Source organism: Poeciliopsis prolifica, unplaced genomic scaffold, assembly GCF_027474105.1.
Source record: "Poeciliopsis prolifica strain line A6 unplaced genomic scaffold, Auburn_PproV2 SCAFFOLD026, whole genome shotgun sequence".
NCBI classification, from domain to species: Eukaryota; Metazoa; Chordata; class Actinopteri; order Cyprinodontiformes; family Poeciliidae; genus Poeciliopsis; species Poeciliopsis prolifica.
Window position 1 is genome coordinate 7000994 of NW_026562401.1, and position 21534 is coordinate 7022527.

The following is a 21534-nucleotide window of genomic DNA, read 5'->3' on the forward strand; positions in this document are numbered from 1 at the left end:
TTTTTTCCTCTTGTTTTAAACCCTTATCTGATGAAGTGACAGAAAGAAGAACGGATGAGGAGTGGAGAAGGGCAGATAGTCATCTTTGAGGAAAAATACCTTGGAGGGAGAGAGAAAGGAGGAGTAGAGGAGCGGGTGCTGGGAAGGAGAAACAAGGGAGAGGAAAGAGTGGGAGAGAGTGTGTGTGAAAAAGAGAGCGAGAGAGAGAGAGAGAGAGAGAGAGAGAAGGCTGATTAGATTGGAGAGAGCCAAGGAGGTATGGCTGTACTATTGAGCAGAGGGAGTGCGTGACTGAGTGAACGCCGAATCACAGCGAAGTCCACAGCCAGGCGGACGAACTGGACCTAAATCAACAAATGGAGACTGGAAAACTGGATGGATACTGCGTATAAAGGAAGAAGTGTTTGCCTTAATGTGTGTGTATCTCTGCATCAGAGCTGCAAGGAACCCATGGGGAGGCGAGGGAAAATAGCGGACAACTCATTCGTCTCCCTTGGAAGCAGAGCTGTGAGCCAGAACAGAGTCAACCGTGGGACTCGCTGGGATTTTGAATATAATCTCAGTAAGTACTGACACAGGCGGGGAATGGGAGAGTGTGAATGATTGTTTCAGGCTGCTTTTTTTATGAAGAAACATTAATAAAAAAAGGGGGGAGGGGAGGAAGCACAACCGTGATTTTTCTATTGTGACATGCATTGTCAAACTGCATTTTTACCCCCCCAGACTTGACTGTGTGTTTGTGCCTCTTCCTCAGTGCCGGTGTGTGTGTGAGTCAGTGTGTGTAAGCTGATAATAGCAGCTCCATTGGTATTCAGCGGAGGGAGCTCCAGGATCTCGCTGCGCCTTTTCCCCGGGATGGGATCACAGAGCAGGGATTGTGCTTGCCTGAGGAGAGCCTGCTGAAATGGGTGAGTGTCCGCGTCTCTCATCCCCCCTCCCAGCCTCATCACTCCATCCTCTTTCACCTCAAATGTGTCACAGCTCACCGGTTAACTCATCCTCCTCCCGTTTTAGTTTCATCCAGAGCGTTTTTTCTACTTCTGAGGGTCTCCCTCTGTTTTCCTTGCTTAACCTGCTCACCCTGCCGCTGCCCCACCTGTTTCCCTCCATCCCTTCGCATCCCCACACCTCTCAATCATTCCCGAAACAGAACTGTCCAGCCTGATGGATTTGGATAAAATTGGACCGGCTCACTTCATTTTTTGCGCTTTGCCCCCCTACACCGCACCCCATGCCACTCCACACTGCATTTCCTGCCTCCCTCTTTCTCTCTCCATCCTTCCCTCCTCGGCCGTGTTACCCTTCCCTCCCTCCCTTCCTCTCCTCCGTCCCTCTCTCCTTCTCTCCTCAAGCTCTTCTCCACATTCTGTTTGAATTCAGGCTCACCAGAGATGTTAGAGTCTATCCTGACACAGGCAATCAGCAGTGATTGGTGTGTGTGTGTGTGTGTGTGTGTGTGTGTGTGTGTGTGTGTGTGAGTCACCTTTTTTGGCTTTATTTTGGTGTTTTGGGCCCCCAAAAACAAAAGATTATGAAGTAGATCAGTGAAATTAATTGCTTCCTGCCTGACAGATGTGACACATGCAACGCTGAACCCATTCCTCTTCCTCTTCTTCTTCTTCTCATGTCTTTGTACTTCACGCTGACGTACCTTCTGCACACCAATTCACACCCATCTACATCCCCTCACACCTGCAATGACATAGCATGCAAATGTTCCCAGCGGAGGGACACACAACAGCTGACGCTGAGCTCTGACCTAACTAAGTGTGCAGGAACACTCAGACTCCCGTCCTAAACGATCCTGGGAGGATACGGTGTCAGAGGAGGGCCATATCTATCCGCAGAGTCGTATTGATTGCAGCTGATAAACTGAAAAGGCTCTGGTGCTTTATTGCAAATGAAGCGTCGCTTCATTGTGCTCTGCAGAAAGGAAGGAGTCATTCACCCGATTTAATGAGTTCGTAAAAAGAGGTAATATAACTCCTGCATGGATCTGCTTCTTTCTATATTTCCTCTGTGACTGAAAAGGACACCAATCCCGAAACTGTGTGCACAGGGAGTTTTTCTCAGGATTCAATAATTCATATTCAACAGGTGCTAACTGTTGCATAGTAACAGAGAGACAAGACAACCTGTTAGGGAAGATTTGACACCTTGCTGCTATTTTTGAATCATTCTAATTGTCTTGTCTGTTTAAACAAAGAGGGTGTGATTTGAAAAAAACAAACAAATAATAGAGCAAAAGATGGCAATGGCAAGAAATTCAAATTTCTTTAAGGTAAAACAAAATCAGGGTTTCATATGACTATGCAATCTTTAAAATCCAAAGAATAATTTTTACCCTCAGTATCACCTACTGCTGGGTCAGAGCCGCTCATGTTACCTGATTTTTTGAAAAAACTTATTATAATTCAAGTTTTGAAACAAAGGAAAGCAGAAAACTTTTGCAAAAAGAGGATGGGTACATTTTCTTTGGTGGGATGTTAGTATTTTTTTTAATTGTGAAAGAAGACCATGCTTATAATTATGAGATAATAGCTCTAAAAACATGTTGCTGGTACTTCTAATGTCAGACTGTTTTGAATTGCATTTAAAATATTAAATGAAAAAAAGCGAAATACTTATTATTATCCATTTTTAAAAATATTACTCGTCTTTTCTTTATTTGTTTTTCAAACCAAACTCATTAGGGGCCGTCGTGGCGGATCCAAAGAGTAAATTGGAGGGTCAAGAGTAGCAGGTTGCAGACCCCTGGTCTAGATGGACCATTGCTGAGCAAACTGGGATAAATGGGCAGTTTCCCAGGGTGGCATTAGAAGGGGAGCAGATGTGTGTTTGTGTAATGAGGGGATGCATTAAAACCAAAATAAAGCAAAGAGCATTTTGGTTCTTTAGCAGCGCTCCATATGATTGTTTGGTTGAGTTTGACAAGTGATGGATGAGTTTTGTTAAACAAAATTTTAATAAAAATGTATTCTAATTATCATATTTATCCCCTTACTTCTTAATTTGTGTTTTGAGCCATTTTTTTACCCAATTAACTACCATCTTTGAATTGTTCACCTATGAGCCACGTGAAATCATGTTGTTTACTGACAACAGCAAAGGTTCAAATCGTCTCTTTTATTTGCTTTTGCAGATAATCAGATGAAATTCTCTTAATTCAAACAATAGCTTTAATCAAAAATTATCATTTGAAATGAATTCATAATTACTCTTCCTTTCTGTGATTCAAAATGTTTTTCATAAAGCTATTGGTGCTTCAGTTATGCAGCCAGAAATCAGAATGAGCTGATTTATTCTTAATCTATTGAATAAACTTAAACCTAAGGCATCAGCACTAAGATTTTTCACCATTTTTAATCTATATATGCATTATCAATCAGTGTATGCTTTTATGCACTTCTTTTGATACTAATAAACATCAGATGAAGGACATAGAGTTTAATGCATGGAGTAATTTAATGCATAAATCACATGTACCGTAAATAATTGTGTGATTTATTCATTTCAGTTCGATATAAAACTACCACATCCATCAAAGAACCTGCAGCACATTTTCTTAAAGATGTTTGTAAAACCAGTCGGGATCGATCAAAATGGGAATCAGTCTGGAAGAAAAAGCTTGAATATCTATATAAGATGGCAGAGAAAATGTTTCTTAAATTGAGTTTTCTCGAGCTTTATGGAGTAATGCAGCGCAGCCCTCCCCCACCTGTTGCTGCAAACATTTGGTACATTAAATTTTGCCTCACATTGAAAATAAAAATACAAGTTTGGCATTTCAGAAATATCAATAGTTGTGGAGTGGAAACCGGCTGAGAAACCATCCTGTTTTATGTTTTATCTTATTGTAAAGAGTGATACAAATAAATGTATTATTACTACTATTATTAAAACCTTTATTACACTATTAAAAGCAAGCTCTACCTTAAAAGATATTTAAAGTTATTTACTATCAGCAGATTGTCATAGTTGTGTTACTTTATACATAAAGCAAATGAGTGTATATTGTAGTTTTGCTTAACTTTACATATAAAGTTCACATTAACTTTAAATAAGTGTCAAAGGTAACAATGTTTTAAAACTAGTAATCAGTATGTTGCATTATTTTAGCAGCAGAGGGATTCGTTTCCAGTTTCCTCTTATATATCAAAGCAGCTGAATCATGTTAATCATCTGTTTTGTATTTTTGTGTGAAAGCTGTGATACTTTGAAACCATAAAAACTATTTTATTATAATCCAACCTTAAGGTTAGATTATAATAAGAATATATTTTTGCCATCCCGACAGTGAAGTTCTATTATTGAAGTGCAGTTTGTCGTTCAGACTTTGCGTTTTGTGATCTGCAGACACTGAACAATGATTTTTGAAATAACAATTTGAATTTGGGATCAACCACAACACTTTAAATAAATCTGTGTTTCACTCCTGCTGAAAGTCATTGTTGCCACGCTTCACCTGACGCAAAGACTCGAGGAAGAAGAAGACAGCAGAACGAATTGAATGAAAGCAGTGAAGGTGTCGTTACTAAATTGCACAGGGGGAATGGAAGAGATGTCATGTGGAGACTGTGCGAAGATGAGCTTGTTAGGGGAGCGAAAGGATCAAATCTTAACGCGAGTGCCGAGGACTGAGGAGCAAACAAGCAGCAGAGTCGGAGAAAGAGTGACAAGGACAGAATAGACAGCAGGACGACAGCTAGGGAGGAGTGTGACAGGCAGGAGAATGACATGCGCGATAAGGCAGAGTGACACAAACGTCGCCAAGCTAACCTTTCATGCACTCTCACTCCTCTTCTCTTGTACTTTTACCTCTCCGCTCCCTCTCCTTTCTAGGCCCAAAACCTGGGAGCGGTGGTCGCCGAATGGGCAGCGTGGACACCAACATGTTCCCTTCAGCAGCCAGCTTTCCACACCTGTCCATCTCCAGCATCTCCAGCATCTCCAGCCGTCCGCTGCAGCCAACGCTGAGCCTGCAGAGTTGAGGTTGGGATCGCCTGGAGCCGTCTGCAGGAAGCAGAGACAAACAGGCCTCGGAGGAGTCGACGTGCCACCATCCAGTCAGTGCATCAAGCAATTAAGCTGCTTGAACTTCATCTGAAATGAAATATGATGTGGTGATGCTTGAGCAGCGGTACGGAGCTTTTGGACGTGTACGGATTTATTGGCCGGATATTTCGTCGAGATTACGACACTTTTGGGGCGCAACTCAGTGCTGGGTCACTTTTTCCACATAAGTTTGTGGGCAAAGGCGAGTAATTGAAAATCACCCCCCGGGAGGCCAGTTTTTATTTTTGCTGTATTTTTTTTTTCCAAAGGAGCAACTTCTCTACCTGAAATTTTCTGTCCCTTCTTTCACATCGAGGAGAAATACATTATGAAGCAGCAGCATTCTTCTTCATCCTCTCTCAGTGACGGAGAGGGAAGAGGGACAGACTGTCCAGAATAGATAACGAATAAGGAGACAGTCACTGAGCAAGGAAGGAGGAGGGGGGGAGCAGAAAACAGAAGGACAGGTGGAGAAAATAACACGAGAGCAGACAGACAGAAGAGAGAGAGCGAGAGAAATAAACAGAATTAACTAGGATTGTCCAGAGTCCCTTTTCAGACCTCCTGTAATTCGTTTGGGGTGTTTTGGAGGGAAGTTAATGCCATGGGCGGGGGAGGGGTCAGGATTTCAGCCAGAGGGGGGGCTTGAGTTCACCGTCTGGCCTGAAGCTGCTGTCTCTGCGTGTTGGTGTTTGAACTAAACCATGGCCCGGTAAACAGACACCTGTAAGGACTGACAGAGAAGCTCTGAGACAGAGAGGAAGACAGCTACACAGCCGAAGTGTCAGGCAAAAAAAAGGCAGCAGACATCCAGAGCTGGCAGAGCCGACGTTCTGCATTTCATTGTCATTCCACTCAGTGTTTTTCAGAGGAGGTAAGAAGAAGCAAAGAGGAGCATCCTCGTGTTTGTGGCTCCTTTAGGACCCATCTAAGTCAGTACCGTTGCACTGAAAAAAGCCCAATATACAGCAAAGGGAGGGTTGTTACTAAAAAGGAAATCCAGGTTGGAAAGAGAGAGAGGGTGGGAGGCAGACAGAAGCGGAGCGAGAGAGCAGGTGTCAGAAATCCTCCCCTTCATCTGCTTGTCATTTACTCCTTTATGCTCGCTCGTCGTTTGGCACAGGGATTGATTTTCTGACGCCGCCGTTACTCCTCCTATGAGCCTTCTGCAGTCCCTGGGTGCAAGCAAGACAGAGGACAGCAGAAAAAGACCACAACCACAACAACAAAAAAGGGAAAAGATGGAGCCTTTCTCATTGACTGATTTTTCACCCCCTGCTTTTCCAGTTTGTCGAGATGGCCTCTTGTTATTTCTTCTCTGAGTAAAGCGAAAGAAGAAAAACACCCACCAAATCAATCCCTCATTCTGTTTGTACTCAAGAACTGAATCTCCCCTCTCATCGACTGTTCCTCTACATGGATTACCTTTTCCTCTGAGTTTCAAACACTGGCTTGCTCCAAATTTTCTCCACACATCCTCCCCTCCAGTGACAAACTAACTCCCCTGGCAGCATCCGTGCCCCCTCACCCGCCAGCTGAGGTGCAGAAAGTCTGTGCTCTCGGATCCTAGAGCCCCCGTTGACTCACCACTACAGCTATAGTATGGCACGGCCCCTCTGAAACTGTCTGAATCATTCTGTAAGTACAGCCTCTTTCTATCTGTCTGTGAATGTATGTCTTCACATCCTCACTACAGGTCATTAGCATTCATTAAGTTCATATATTGTGAAGTGCAGGAATGGTCTGTCTTACTGCAGCGTTTGGTTTTATGGTTCCTTCACAGCGGATTTGCTTTCCTCTGCTTCGGGCAGAGAGCGTGTATGTGCGTGCGTGCGTGCATGCGTGTGTGTGAGAGTCTGCCAAGTATGAGTTTGATCTCAGATCCAAGCTTGCGAGAGAGTCAGTGTCAGAATAAGGTACATGGGGTGCTTTCCCTTGGTTGTGTGAACCCCCAGGGTTAATTTGAGCTAATTAATGAGATTCTTTTTTGCACATTTTTCACTTCTGATTTAATGTTCTAACACTGCTGAGGGTGGAATGGAAACTGGATGCATCAGCTACTGAGAATGACTTCTTGACTTCTTTATTACCTGCATTTAACATCCAATGCCTTGCAGAGATGTTTATATCCATTGAATCTGTCCAGATTCTGCTATGTTGTAGCCACAATCTTCAATGCATTTTACTGAGGTTGGATGTGACGGGTAATTAGTAAACAGAGTCCACTTGGTGTGTAATTTAATCTCAGTTTAAATGTATCTTTTCTGAGAAGAACTTTGTCAGAGGACATTACTGTATTCTTTGCTGCTCTTGGCCAGGATTCCCTTGAAAAACAGGTTTTTAATCTCAATGGGTTTTTATCCTGGTAAAATAAAGTTTAAATAAAAAACAGCATCAAGAGGGAGCAGTTGGGGAGAAGTTTAAAGCAGGATATAACAATCATTGCACATGAAAAGAGTATGGAAACCTAAAAAGACATGGATGTCCATCCAAACTGAGGGCGAGGATGAGAAGGAGTGGGAAATATGTGCTCAAAGTTTTATTATGATATGTTGTGTTACAATTGTCATACAGATAAATGAGGACTATTTATTGCTTCATTTTTAGGTTGCTGTACGACTGACACTTTGCCACAAACACTGTTCTTCAGAAACATTACCATTTATAATGCACTTCTTTAGGACACCAGTCATAAAAAAGGTGTGATGAAAGAGGGCTAATTTCAAGACGATAAATTATGAAGTCAGATTTCTTTTCAGTCATATTTGATATTTAGAGCATCTTATAATAAGTGAAGGTAACATAGTTACTTAATTATGCTATAAAATTACATTAAAATACACAATAGTGCCTCTTTAAGTTGTCAAAGTGAAAGTGAAATATACACATAATATCTACCACAGAAATATTATTTATATTGAATATTGATATCTGCCCAATATATTGGTGCATTCCTAGTTAGAAACTCTACTCTATAGAGACTGAACTTTTCTGCTCAGAAGAATTTCAGTCTCCTCATGTCCGAAATCCAAGAAAAGCAGCAGGGATGAATGCAAGTGCATACTACTCTGTGTTAGCCTATCACCTACGATACCAATAGAATACATTTAATGTTTTGGTTTTAACGTAACGAGATGTTTAGAAGTACGCAGACGACAATGAATGAATAGTATTGCACAATGGCTCCATATCATTTCCAATTCTCTCAATCCCCAAATGACCTGCTTGAATGAAACTCAACACTTATCTTCAGCCCCTGCAATGTCCTGCATATTAGTAAGCTCATCTATCTCCATGGTCACCTCTTTATGCACTCGCACAATCACCAAGCCCTCAATCAAGATTGTACCTTCAAACAGACCAGTGAACTGTGAATAACACCATTATACGAACTCCCAGTGCTGAGTATTTCAGAAAGGAAAGATTTAAAGGGATGAAGATGGAAGGAAAATGAGGGAGGGGAGTGAAAAACTATCCTGGACACAGAAAAACAAGAGGAGGAAGAGAGACAGTGTGAGGGAGAAAGCAACAGAGAGGCGGACGCAGAGGAGGGCATCGGGAAACAGCGAGGAAAATGGGAGAGCATGGATACAGAGAGGCCGAAAGGCAGGAAAAGACCTCTGCTCCATGGGAGCACTCTGATGGGCTTAGCAAAGCCCCGCTTTGTTCACGCTGTTGGTCAGCCTCTCAGAATTAAGCTTAACTAAATAATACGATTACTGCAGCTGCACACTGATAACACGCTGCTGCCGATCCCCTTTGTCACTGTCAGAAAGCCCATAGAAGAGAGGAGGAGTGGCATACGATGGCATCAAAGGCATGACAGATCCGACTACATTACACTGTCACGAGGGCCTGAGCTTCAGACAAGAGCTGGTTTCACTTTTCATCTGAAGAGTAGCCATGCAGGCAAAGATACAGAGGGGGAAAAAAAAGTTTTCTCCACAAATGTCATTATGTTCCATCATGCAGCAACAACTCACTTATCTTTTCTTGTCTCTAATAATGCGCTTTCAGATCAAAACGCTGCATATTACCTGACTGTACATGTGAAAGCATAAAAACAGCCAGACATCTGGCCCTTAAGCCCCGTTGTTTACTCTGCTTCCTCTGTGTGGGCTTTTTGTTTTATGTTTCTCTGCTTGACAGCTTTGACACAAATTCATGCGAAGTTGACCTTGCAGTTTGATTCGTAATAAAAGCTCAAATCCCAAGCTATGTTGCACATTGATACTTGTTCTCCCACCAGCAGATAAATAGTCTTCCACCCCATGGGAGAGCAGGGGTAAAAAACAAGCAGGCAGCAGGTACCACCGTCCAGTTTGTCTCAGCAGAGGTGGAGAACGTCTCTCTGTAGCCCATGGCTCCCGGAGCAGAGAGCTAATATAAAGACTGGGCTGGGCTCAGCCCCCCTCCTACGAGGTATGAGGTATTTTCGCTCTTCTCTCAGTAGGAGCTACCATTTGCCTGCAGAGCTAAAGATTAGCTTGGAGGAGAAATTGAAAAGACACATTTACCTCAAAATGGTGTGTCATGATGAGAAAACACGTTGGAGAGCTGAGGCCACACAATAAAATCAGAAAGTTATGAAACACAGGTTTTACTTTCTGTTTGTTTTTTCAGATGCTACATTCAGGACCTTTTAGCTTTTCCACATTTGTATTAGTACACCTACCTTCACCAGTTTTGTACATCTAGAGACCAAAATTTATGAGTTGTTGTTCCTTGGATTAACAGTATTTTTTAAAATTTGGACTATTTTGCCTCTCTAACATGTCGATATGATTTGATTTAAAGGGGACAAATTATGCAAAATCCACTTTTTTAGTCCTTAAACACATGTTTTTGTGTACTTGGAGTGAAAAAAAAGTATGCTCTCCTGCTGCAGCATGGATATATGGGAATTTTTTGAATTTTTCCTTTATCTGAAAGATTTTTTTCCCACCACACATTTCCAAAAAAGCCCAAAAGGCACATTTGGGTTGTTTTGATGAGAGCTCCTTCTACCATTTGTTTACTGAGTGTATGGTTTGTGGAAAACTGCTAATCTTAATCTTACCCCAAGTGGCATTCTTGTTTCCACTCTTATATGAAACTGATTTTTGGAGTGGATGGGAAATAGTTCTGACCTGAGCTGAGGATGTCTGCAGCTCCTCCAGAGTGACCACAGACCTCCTATCTGCCTCTCTAATTGATGCTCTCCTTGTCCAGCCTATAAATGGCAAATAGCCATTTATTGGTATGGTTGGAATTGTCATCATGATTTTTCTATGTTTGGATGACGAATTGAACCGAAGTCTATGAGCCTTCAGAGATGTATGCTGTGATAGAATGGGATTCTGCTGAATAAATATGCAATTTCAGAAGGTGGCACTAGATTTTTTTATGGGGTTAAAAGTGAACACAATAACATTAAAAGTCAAATTTCTAAAGGTTTTTTTTTTAGGTATATTTGCCTCAAGGACATCCATTCATTGAGGATTCATGTTGAATTCCAGGAATGCAATCTGTAAGTGCAAGCAGCAGTGTGTTTAAATCAAATGGTGTTTTATTTTTAAAGTCTAATACGAGTAGAAATATACAGCGCTAGAAGATTATTTCAGTTTTTCCTCTCGACTTGCTCTAAACTGTGCCATAAATTTACATGGTTCATGAAATAACAATTTACCCCGAATTTTAGAGCCTCTCGTTACCCTGGTTTGTTCTGCTCGGATCCTTTCAGATCACTGATCCAGTCATTTAACCAGGCCCTGAAAGCAGCTGCTGCATCTAGCAAAACAGGGTATGCTTCTGCTAAAAGCATTTCTAAAGCATTTCGCTGAAGTAAATAATTATTATGTTATCAACACTAAATCTATCATTTTGTCATCAACTTGGGAATGTGACGAGGTTTTGCTGCAGCCCATGACTCAGCCTCTGCTCCAACAATGAGCTAATTTGGGGATATGAGATCTGCTCAAACTCCTAACAGCACTTAAGTTTCCTCCGTTGATGGACCACCAGCACAAAGCAGTCTGCGCTAAACCTTTACCCCACGGTGTGAAAATGAAAATGACTCTCGTTTGTTCAGTCCTGCTTGCTTCGGGCCGGCCGGCCTTGAGGGGAAAGACAGAGTGCGTGTGTACGAGCCGAGTGACAAGAAGTGGACATTAGGACACACATGCCCTTTCCATAATGTGCTCCCGGCTGGGCTGTTTGGCTGGCCATAAAGTGAATGCTGCTAATGGTCTCTCCGTTAATGGAGTCATTAAGACTGGATTGCAAGGAGATAAAGGCGATGTATGTAATGTGTGTGATCTGAGGTAGAAGCGTGATCATTTGTATATCTGTACATTTACTGTAACCATCTCGTGAATTTGTATTTATTCAGCTTTTTGTTACATATTTTTCCAGATAGCAACAAAACACATGGTGTGCATTAGCATTAGTGGAAAAGGTCAGTTTTGTGTCGGTGTGAACGTAACGTGGTCTGAGGCTCAGCTCATCAGTCTTAACCTGGCTCGCTCTAATCAGGCTGCCGGCTGAGGCTCGCGTCGCGGCAGCAGTGAGTTTGCTGCTGCCTTGTGTGGCTGCTGGAGTGACAAACTCTGATAAGCTTGATCTCAGGTCAGTTCAGGACTCATTCCCGAGAAAATGTTGCGGAGATGAAGAAAGGCATTCTGGGAAGCCTTGCGTGTTGTTTTCATGGTGGCATGACTGCTCATTACATCCATGTCAGCCTTTTGAATCTTACCACAGGGTTAGCTTATGTCACCATGCCCATCGTGTCTCGAGCTCCAGTTGGTCTGGCCAGCCTCGTTCCTTTCTTCTGTTCCACAAGAAGCTGCATGGGAAAGTTAGCTCGCAGGCAGAAGTAGCCTTAAATCACTTTTTCTAATTAAGCAGGGCTGACACAGTGACTCAGGAGGATGGCAGGCTAAATCTGTCACTTATTTTTAAGTGTTTTTGTGCTTTGGAAACTTAGGAGAAATGTGGTCTGAATACAAATGCACACCAACATTTTTATTTGGAGGTATTTCTGAGTGTTGTAGTACTTGAGAACGGTCTCGAGAAAGGTAAGCTCCCACGCAGCTGCTGTTACAATGTTACTTTTTCAGATGGAGCTAAACCCAATATTTTCAGGGTTTTCAACCTGCTGATGCTTGAAATCCCTTTAAAAAGATCTTATAACTTCACATTTTAATAGTTCAAACATCAAATATACCTTAATATTTATTAAAGGGAACAATGGAAACCATGTTGGCAAGGAAAGATACAAGTTCAGCCAATCAGCAGCAAGAAAAATCAATGATGCTCCTGGAGTGGTTGCTTTCCAAACAGCAGCCAATAACATATCGAGTAGCATTGCACCTAGACGTTTCAACTTTCCAAGCTGGATTATGTTTTTTTTATATTTTTTTGGTATGTCCTGAGAAAAAAAAAATCAGAATTGGTGGATTTTCAACAAATAAGAAAAAATCTGCTAATACTAAACCGTGACCAGGCAGGGATCATCTGTGTATAACAGGAAGCAACACGTTGATCCGCTTAATGCTGCAACCTTCACATCAATACACAGAGCTGAACATGGGAGAAAGGGATCCTTTAAGTTGTGTGTGGGTTTAGTTGCTTTACCCTAAATTACGCAGATATAGAGCGAAACGGATCCTGATTATAACGTAACATTTTGATCAGCTGTTGGTCATCAAAAGTCATTCCTTTGGTGCATCAAAGATTTAGTCAATACCAGAGTCTAGTAGTATGAGCACCAGTTTGGTGGGAACTCCCATGAATTCACTGTGGTTTGAGTAAAATATACTGTATTTTGTTACAGAGTGAACTGTTTATCCTTTTATGTAGGGGATTTATTCAGAGGTCAGCCAGGTAGCAGCATCCTCAGCCTCGGTGTGGCGAACACACTTCCCACTTTTCACCTCGCCTCCTGCTGAGTGTCAGTTTGCCTGGCAAGGTGTTAATGATCCTCCTCCTCTTGCCTGCAACTATGACATTTTACTCTCCAGCAGTGAACCTTTCTCTTTTTTTTCCAGGTATTTACAAATACATAAATGATGAAGCAGCTTTCAATGTTTTCAAGTTCCCAGATAAAAGTAAACTGCAGCAACAATAAAAGTAGATCTGTCAAATAATTGTGCGCCTTAATTATCTGAAAGAAACTTTTCTTTTCAAACTACAGCTTTTATGAAATGATCTAAGCTCATTATAAAATTTATCAAACACAATCTTTAATGGCTCCTTAATTAGGTAACAAAAAGTCTTTTCTTTTCAGCAAACCATCAAAGCTTCTTTTTTTTGTTCAATTAAAACAGAACAGAGAAAAAGCAGCTCTGTACAACGACTTTGTTCCTGATAACAAGACTGCACTTAAACTAAGTGACACTCTTTTAATTATTTAGAGCTGTTGGTTATAAAAATTTAGACAATTAATTATGGTTTTAATTTTATTTTTTGTTTTTTTTGTGACAACTATAACTTGAAGCTCAAAAAAAGGCCTCAAAGTTGATTAAGAAATGTTTTCCTATGAATTTAGTATTTTATTTCCTTTAGACCATTTAGTCGAAAGCAGAAATAAATGCTTGAAATTTACCACTTTTGAACTACGCCAGGTCAGTAGTGCTGTCAAAATTCTCAGTTTTTAAAATGTTTATTGAACCCTAAATTATGTTTTTTTTTAGAAGGACCAGTTGTTAACAAATGGGTTTCTGAGTCAAGAGATTGCAATCAGCCGCACCAATCAGCTGTATTAACATGCAAGTCATTTCCAGCTCGGCTCCCTCAGTCCAAATGGTGATGCGCCAGATGATTATGGGGTGCTGCCTGATTTTTAAACTGCTGCATATTTAATTGACTCAATAAAACGTAATGCTCTGAATGGGTTTATAACATATTGTCAAGATGATATGAAAAAAAAAAAAAAAACTCCAACAGATGTGATTAATTAACACCAGGTCTGTGGTTTGATTGCTGTTAGGTTTCCATGAACATGTGGGTTTGTTTGTGAGATTTTTGGAGCCAATTTTTTGTTCGCTGATTTTGCGACTGAGCTGTTGCCCCCTGCTGCACACCATGCACAAAAAGCATCAGTAAATAGCCGAGTGTTATCTGCATTGCTGCCTTTTTGAAGGATAACTTTCTTGTCAGCCAGGATGTAAAATCATACGGTGTAAATAATGTAAATTCTTACACTTGGAGATGGATGTGTTGAGTGCTAATGAATGTGTGGGTGTGCTTTATGTAAAATGAAATGCTTTGCAAGAGACAACTTCTTAAAGCGTTTTGACACCTTCCATGATTTGATCGTATTTGAGTGAATCTTACAAGGTGCTGATTTAAAATGGACAGATTTCTCAGTTTTATTTCTTTAGCTCATTGGTATTTGATGTAATTCACAATAGTGTTTGAGCTTATTTCCAGATTCCTCCAAGCTTCTCATTTCTGCAAGAATTTCTGATGTAATTATTTTCTTTGGATTTCTGAAATAATTCCTGCCAAACACAAAAACACAAAGCTAAATGCTGAATGCATAATACATGTAGATAATGAACTACACTTGAACACAAGAAAATGTTATTTTTTGTGTCTTGGAGTTGAAGGACATCTTTGATGAATAATTTAACTCAGCCTTTGTCTTTGCTGATATTCTGCACCTGTTTTTTCACCTGCATGAGTTTAATTGCAGATGAAACACCGCTGGTGGTGTGTTCAGCTGGTGTTATGGTTAGCATTAGCGTGTAGTCGATGTCAGGGGTCGATATATTTCACACTGGGAGTCCAATGGTCATGCTGAGCGCCACAAAGTATTTCAGTGTGCATATGCGACGGCCTTTGATCCCAAGTGAAGCAGGCTGAGAGAGCACATACTCGACTGATCCAACGCAGGCGATACCAGCCTATTAGCACCTTCAGTCAGCCTCAGATCAGCTATTGGCAGGTGAGTGGTGGAAAGCTGTTGAAAGTCAGCAGGATAACTGGAGACGCAGCATATTATATGTTTCATTTAAAAGATGCTTGGTTCAAGCTGTTAAGCCCTGAGGCATTAGTTAGGATGGTTGGGTATTACTGATAGATTATAGTATTAAAAAGCAGGTGCTTTGCATAATTTAATTTTCTCCAGTTTTGTGTTACGCTTTTACAACAAATTTGGCCTTCAGGGAGTGAAGTTGTTTCATGTGAATGAAACAACATCAGGTAGTTGTTTTAGATTTTAAGATTTGGACACCACACACACGGTCCACATTGATGACAATAATTCATCTTTTATTTCTGCTGCCTAGTCTCTCAAAGAGAGATGCGGAAAACCTTCAATGTCAGGTCAGGGAAAACAATTTTGATTAAAATTCCTGTGGTCAGTTACTAATGAAAATAATTTAAATAGTTTTTAAATACTTTCCTGCTTGAAGTTGGCGAGAGTGTTTAGATTCCTGACTTCCTGTCTTCCTGAGGTATTCAGATGAAATGACATAAGCACCTATTTTTCTCAGCCACTCTTGGCTAAAGTGTAAATCTTTTAAATTCACAGTGCAGCACGGTGGTGAGTCGGTGATGTTGTGGGCCTGCTTCACACCCAGAAAGGTGAAGAAGCTTTCTAGAGTCTTTTAAACAAACACAGCAATATTTTAAATAAATCTGAGAGACTTGATGTCGTTCTGCTGATCATAAGAACAGTTATTTAAAATATTAAAAAACATTATTTACTTGAGATTTTTCCCCTCGCTTAATAATGTATTTTCATACATTTTAGTGTGAAATTATGCTTCTGTAAAAACAGCTGAATTTATTTAAACGCCTTTGACACATCTTTACCAGGGGTGCCAATTATTCTGGATTGTGTTTATAGTGGTGTTCTGGCAGCTTGATAAATGTGAAATCCACGGTTGTTTTGTCTTTACAGACTCTTGGGGGAGATTGCTGTGTAGCTGCCAAATGATGCGTGATACTCAACACTTTGCCACTAACAATACCAACTTATTAGAGCTGGGCTCAGTAGCATTTCTGATTTGGATTTTCTGTAATCATTTTGGATTTCAGCGGGACCTTCTTGGTTAATTAAAGCCGAATAAACCACCCCATGTGTTTGGAAACTATGCTGGGAATGTTAAGCCAAAATCAGGAGCTCAAAGATGCTCATTATGGCTAAAAAGACAAACAGAATTTAAGGCGATATTATCTCCTCAACTGGGATCAGATGTTCTTATTCCATTTATTATTTATCAAAAATATTTGTATGCGTTTACCCCAGATAAGATTGATGGAAGGGTAAAGAAATTGCTTTCTTATCCCAATCTACGCCTTTAATTGGCTCTAATGTTCTGTTTATTCCATAAAGAGGGTTTATCTGATAAGGTCAGGTTCTCTCTCACTCTGGAAAATGAGGAGAAACCACACTGGCTTTAGTTGTGCCACCTGAAGAATTGAATGGGAGTGCCTGCTGGTATCACCATTTCCCAGTGTCGCCATCTTATCTGAATGGGCCATAATCAGTTACCAGCAGTTGGCCGGCGGCACTCGCCGATAAAATTCTCTTCAGTAATAACAACAGTGTCTCATAGGGGGATAACCTGCCTTATTGCTCATTGGATTTACATACAGCAGGTAATCATAGAGTCTGCAGGCTGCCTCTGACTGATGGTGTGTGTCAGCACTGTACATGCAGCCTTTGTTTTCATTTGCCAGTCAGGCCTGTTGGGTCGTGCTGCTGCAGAAATCAATGTACCATTTGGATGATTGCAATGAGGCCCTGTGTGTGTGTTTGTGCTTCATCTAAATACTTACCTGTGGGGCATCATCATCGCTGCCTCCATTTATCCATCTCACTCTGTGAAGCAGAGAAAACACAGGGCACCTTTCAAAGGAGTCCACACTGCTACAATAGCAACCTTATTTGCTCTTCCAATGGCTTTGATATTAAAACACTGTTGTACAGCAATCCATTTGAAAGGAAAACCCAAATTCAAACATATGCTAATAAAGAGAAGTGTGTTTGTACAGACATATTCTGCAAGGTCTCTCTGGTGAGGGAATATTTGAGGTGGGAGGAGGGGAGGAAATAAAAGCTCAGCAAAAAGGTACAAAGTCCACTGGCTTAAGGCGACAGCGTCTTACCACGCGCTAGTGGAAGAAGTTGGTAGCTCTGTGATGCTCACCTTTCAAGCTGCCGGGGCCAAAGCCACAACGGGAGAAACTCGATCACATCGATTACCCAGCATGAGCGGTCTCAGCTTCTGAGAGGTGTTTTTTTTAAAGTAACTGCCGATACCTTTTCTCTACATTCAGCTTATTTCACCTTCTCTTAAAAACTCAAACTAGCACTCTTTTGGGGAGGGAATTATCCAGATCCAGACAAAGATGTGTCAAACCTTAAAATAAATTCATCTTTGATTCTTCTAGGATGCCCAATATTTAGTTTTTAATACGTTTAGTCATTCTGAGTAAATCCCATGATAACAAATGTATATCAAAGATGATGTAACAAAATCTTCAGTGTCACAATAGGCTGCCAGTGTTAAAACCCATTTTTTGTGAATGAAAGATTTAGTCCCTTCTCATAACATTTACATTCTCTTTAGATCATCCTGTGTTGTTGGTGCTCTCATGTATTTTTCTCTTAAGCTCAGCTGACAGGCTTTCTGTAAGACTAAAAAGTTATACAGCATTTTAACCAGAAGCATTATTCTGCTGTAAGACTCAGTAAAGTCATGCCAGATATTTATGTATAAATGTTCTTGATTCCTTATGGCCATGTACTGACAAGGTTCCCACAGGATCACAGGTCCTCTACCAATCTTGAGGTTTCACACATTGATTCTGTTTTTAACACCAAACCCACATGGAGTATTTACTACCAGGTCACCACCACAGCAGAGTTATCTTGTCTGCTCTAAACGGGTCAGAGTACGTTTCCTCAGATAGTTTGTGGCATTTGGGCCGGCGTGAAAGCTTATCAAACTCTGGTGTCGACAAAGCCAATAAATTTCACCCCGCAAATATCTTGGAAACCAAAAAGAGGAGAAACATGGAGGACATAGTGTTTTCCCTGCATGTACGACTGGGCAGCTTCTTATGACATAACAATAAGTTTAGATAGCCAAAGTTAAAAAACAACTTTGCATAAATTTTGTGTTACAATTTGGTTTCATTGTGAGCAAACCAGCTGAAAAGAAAATGGATTATTTTTTTCATGCCTTTGATTGCTGCTGATTTGGGTCTCTTGTTTTTGTTTCTCTGACTGGTTAGTTTCTGGTTTCAGTGCTGCACAAAACCTTGGCAGGAATCCACAAATTACATCTAATTGAGTTCCTAAAGTCCAAATGTTTCAGTTCAACTTTTTGTAAATTGGTTGTCTGAGGTAATTGCACTGTGATTATCTGCTGCAGTAAAATCATTTAAGCGTCTTTATCTATTCACCTGAAGCTGCAACAAATTTGTCTGTTTTTTAAAGTATAAATGAGTGGACCTTGACCAAGCAAAGCAGCGAAAGGGAAGGAGTGGAGGGAAAAGAAGGAAGGTGTGCTGAAAGAAAACAATCATCAGGAATCAAACAAATGGGCGAGCCCAGAGCAGCTTTTGTTTAGCTCTGATCCGAAGCCAAAACCTGGGAAGCATGTGTGCAAGTGTGCCTGCATATGTCTGCGCGTGTGTGTCTGTATGTTTGAGTGTGTGGGCACGGCAGCTGCTGAGTTGCTGTGTTTATCTGCATGGAGGCTTCACAGTAAATAACGCTCGAGCCCTGGCATGGAGACAGGTGCAGCAGGCTGGGCCAGAGGCGCCAGCTACTGTAACTTCCAGAAGAGACGGGGTGTGGAGAGCAACTCTCCCCAAAGTGCCAACCGGACGATCTTTTGAAGTATTCCACATTGGCATAACATGAATAAAGATGAGGGAGGTCTGTGTTTCCAGCAAAGCAGGACTGAAGGTGTGATGCTCATTAGAGAGCAAGAGGCCATGTTGATGAAAGACCTGTGGCTGAGATCGTTTATTTCATGCTGAAGCGCTGCATGTTCATCCGCTCGTATTTATCATTCAAGCCCTCATGTGGTCCTAATCACCCGTGCAGCAGTGAAAGAGAATGAAAGCTTGAATTAATCAGAAATCATTTGTTAAAATGGTGACCAATTATATTAGCAACCACTGAATGTTATCTATTTTCTTAATTTTTATTACAACACAATCCAAATTAACTTTATTGTTTCAACCTTACATAATTTACTCAGGGTGAACATGAACGACTCCTTTCAGGTATTGGAAACAAACTGATAGTAACGTCTACTACCGCTGATAATGTTAGTGCAAATTGCACCGCTCCCTCAAGCTCCTCATCTCCTCATCATAACTCTGATATAGACACTTGGAATATTAAACCTCGCTCTCCCCCAAGGCAGAGAATATGAACCAACACCTTTATAAGTGCTTGCAGCCGAGTGCAGTGCTGGTGTGATTTGAAATTCTGCCTGGTGAACAGCTAATACACTCGCTGGAGCCTGATAGCCTCCAGTATGGCAGACTGCTGGTTATGAATAACCCTGTGCAGAACTTGCTCTCCTCCATATCTCGGTGGGTGAAATGCACACCCGTCTCTGCCTCTCCATTCTTTGCAACATTTTTTTTTTGTCCCAAGCTATCGGAAGACGTGTCAAAGCGTAGAGTTCAGCTGAACGCATTAGAGGAATCAGAAACCCTCAAGTCTCTTTGAGGCAAATCAGGGGTGGAGATTAAGCAACATGTGTTAAAAGGAGACAGGAGCAGTAATGTGTTTTGGTCTTATAGGCATCTAACAGCTTTTCTACATTATAATAGTGAGCTAATCCGTTTTTTACAGTGCGCGGCTGCCTGTCTTTCTTTCCCGCACATTTGGCAGCATCTGAACGTACACACAAATCTACGACGAGAGCCAGCAGCACACACACAAATACTCTTTAAATTCTCAGCTAATAAATTATATTTCACGATGATCTTCGTAAGATGAAGATTAAATACAAAACTATGCTGCCAGAAGCTTTAATGTCGTTTATTTTTACGTGCTCCAGCAACACAAAGTAATACATAATTGCTGAGTGGAAGTGAAAGCATGGATCGTTTTCACCTTTTGCTCCAAGTCTTATGGAGTTGATCTCACCTTGACTAACCCTTTTCCTATTCTTTGCAAAAAAGCTCATTCTCAGTTCGACTGGAACTGAGAAAATGGTTTGGTTTTAAACCATACCATTAAACTATAAAAATATTACTCAAGTAACTGCAACTGAGGAAATGTAGCTAGTTCCTACCCATGTCTGCATTTGCATCAACTCAAATGCTCTCATACTCCTCCTGAAGAAAATCATTCCTGAGGCACGATGTTGTCACCACCATGTGGGAATAATAGTTGTGCAGTGATAGTTTTGTCCCACACATGACATTTTGCATCATGCATTTTATTTTCTGCTTCGCAATTATGCACAAAATCATGTTTTTATACATGAAGCCCGAGACATATCAAAGTTTGTATGACAAATTTCAGTGGCTTTTAATCTTTTTACAACACGCTGTTTATGCTGTCCTGCAAAGATCCCGATCAGGAAGCATCGCTTCAAGTTTGCAGCTAAAGTGCTGAAGCAAAGCCTTCACTGGCATATCACCAGCGAGACTCCAACTGGACTCATTATAAGTGCTAATGACAGGTGTCCCTTCGCGTTTGCTCTACAGTTCAAATTTGCTCCGAAAATCCTGCCAACCCCGGCAACAAATGTTGCTCTGTGAAATCATTGCAGAAAGGTGTGTGTTATCTACTGCAGAGCGCATGCTTAATTTATTAGAAATGAATTCACATCCGACATTTCATATTAATTGATAAATCAGTATAATGACACTGATGTTACAGACTCAATTTAGCCAGTTAGGCTACATGAGTGTAAGAAGTAATTTTGTCCTTTCAGTTATTATCTTCCCCATCACACTCTGTGATTGCGTGGTCCAATTAAAACAAATTAACCTCCCATCCAGTTTACCCTTCTGCCTCCAGATTGCTGTGTCATTTATTGAACATTATAGCAGCCCGAGTTCACTCTGGGTTTTTTTTTCTTGCTACATGCTCAGGGGCTGCCGAGTAATAATTGTGTTTCTTGCTGCGTGATAATGCGGCGCTCTCTGCTCCTTTCGGGTCTGTATTGAAATCTGGATCCTGTCCCTCTGCAGTTGCTATCTCCCTCTGTATCTGAGGAACCGATGCTATCAGCTTACCCTTCCGTGTATTTCTTCCTCTCTTACTGAATTATCAGCTCTCCCACTGCTTTCCTCATAGCTCTGTCTCAACTTTTAATATTTCCCCCTTGTCTTTCTTGTCTCCATTCCTTATCTTTCCTTCGCCGCCACATTTCCTCCATGTCTTTTTCCCGTCCTGTTGTCTCTTTGTCACAATCCTTCTTTGCCTCTTATCTGTCCACCTCAGCCACTCCCCTCTTTCACTTCAGGCTGACTTGCATGTCTCTGGCCTGGATGCATCCGACTGTA

The 21534-nt window shown here is 41.1% G+C and overlaps 1 protein-coding gene across 3 annotated transcripts in view; it reads left to right on the forward strand.

Moving 5' to 3' along the window:
• The first annotated feature begins 270 nt into the window (after positions 1-270).
• The window catches only part of grik5 (glutamate receptor, ionotropic, kainate 5), a 123977-nt gene continuing 102713 nt past the window's right edge, over positions 271-21534 (forward strand). For 2 of the 3 annotated variants that reach the window (XM_055047661.1, XM_055047663.1), the window contains exons 1-3: positions 271-562; positions 755-908; positions 4843-6693. The gene's annotated coding sequence lies outside the window, so the exon portion shown is untranslated. Of the gene's footprint in view, positions 563-754; positions 909-4842; positions 6694-14875; positions 14984-21534 lie in introns of those variants that run through there. The other variant, XM_055047662.1, reaches the window with a different exon arrangement.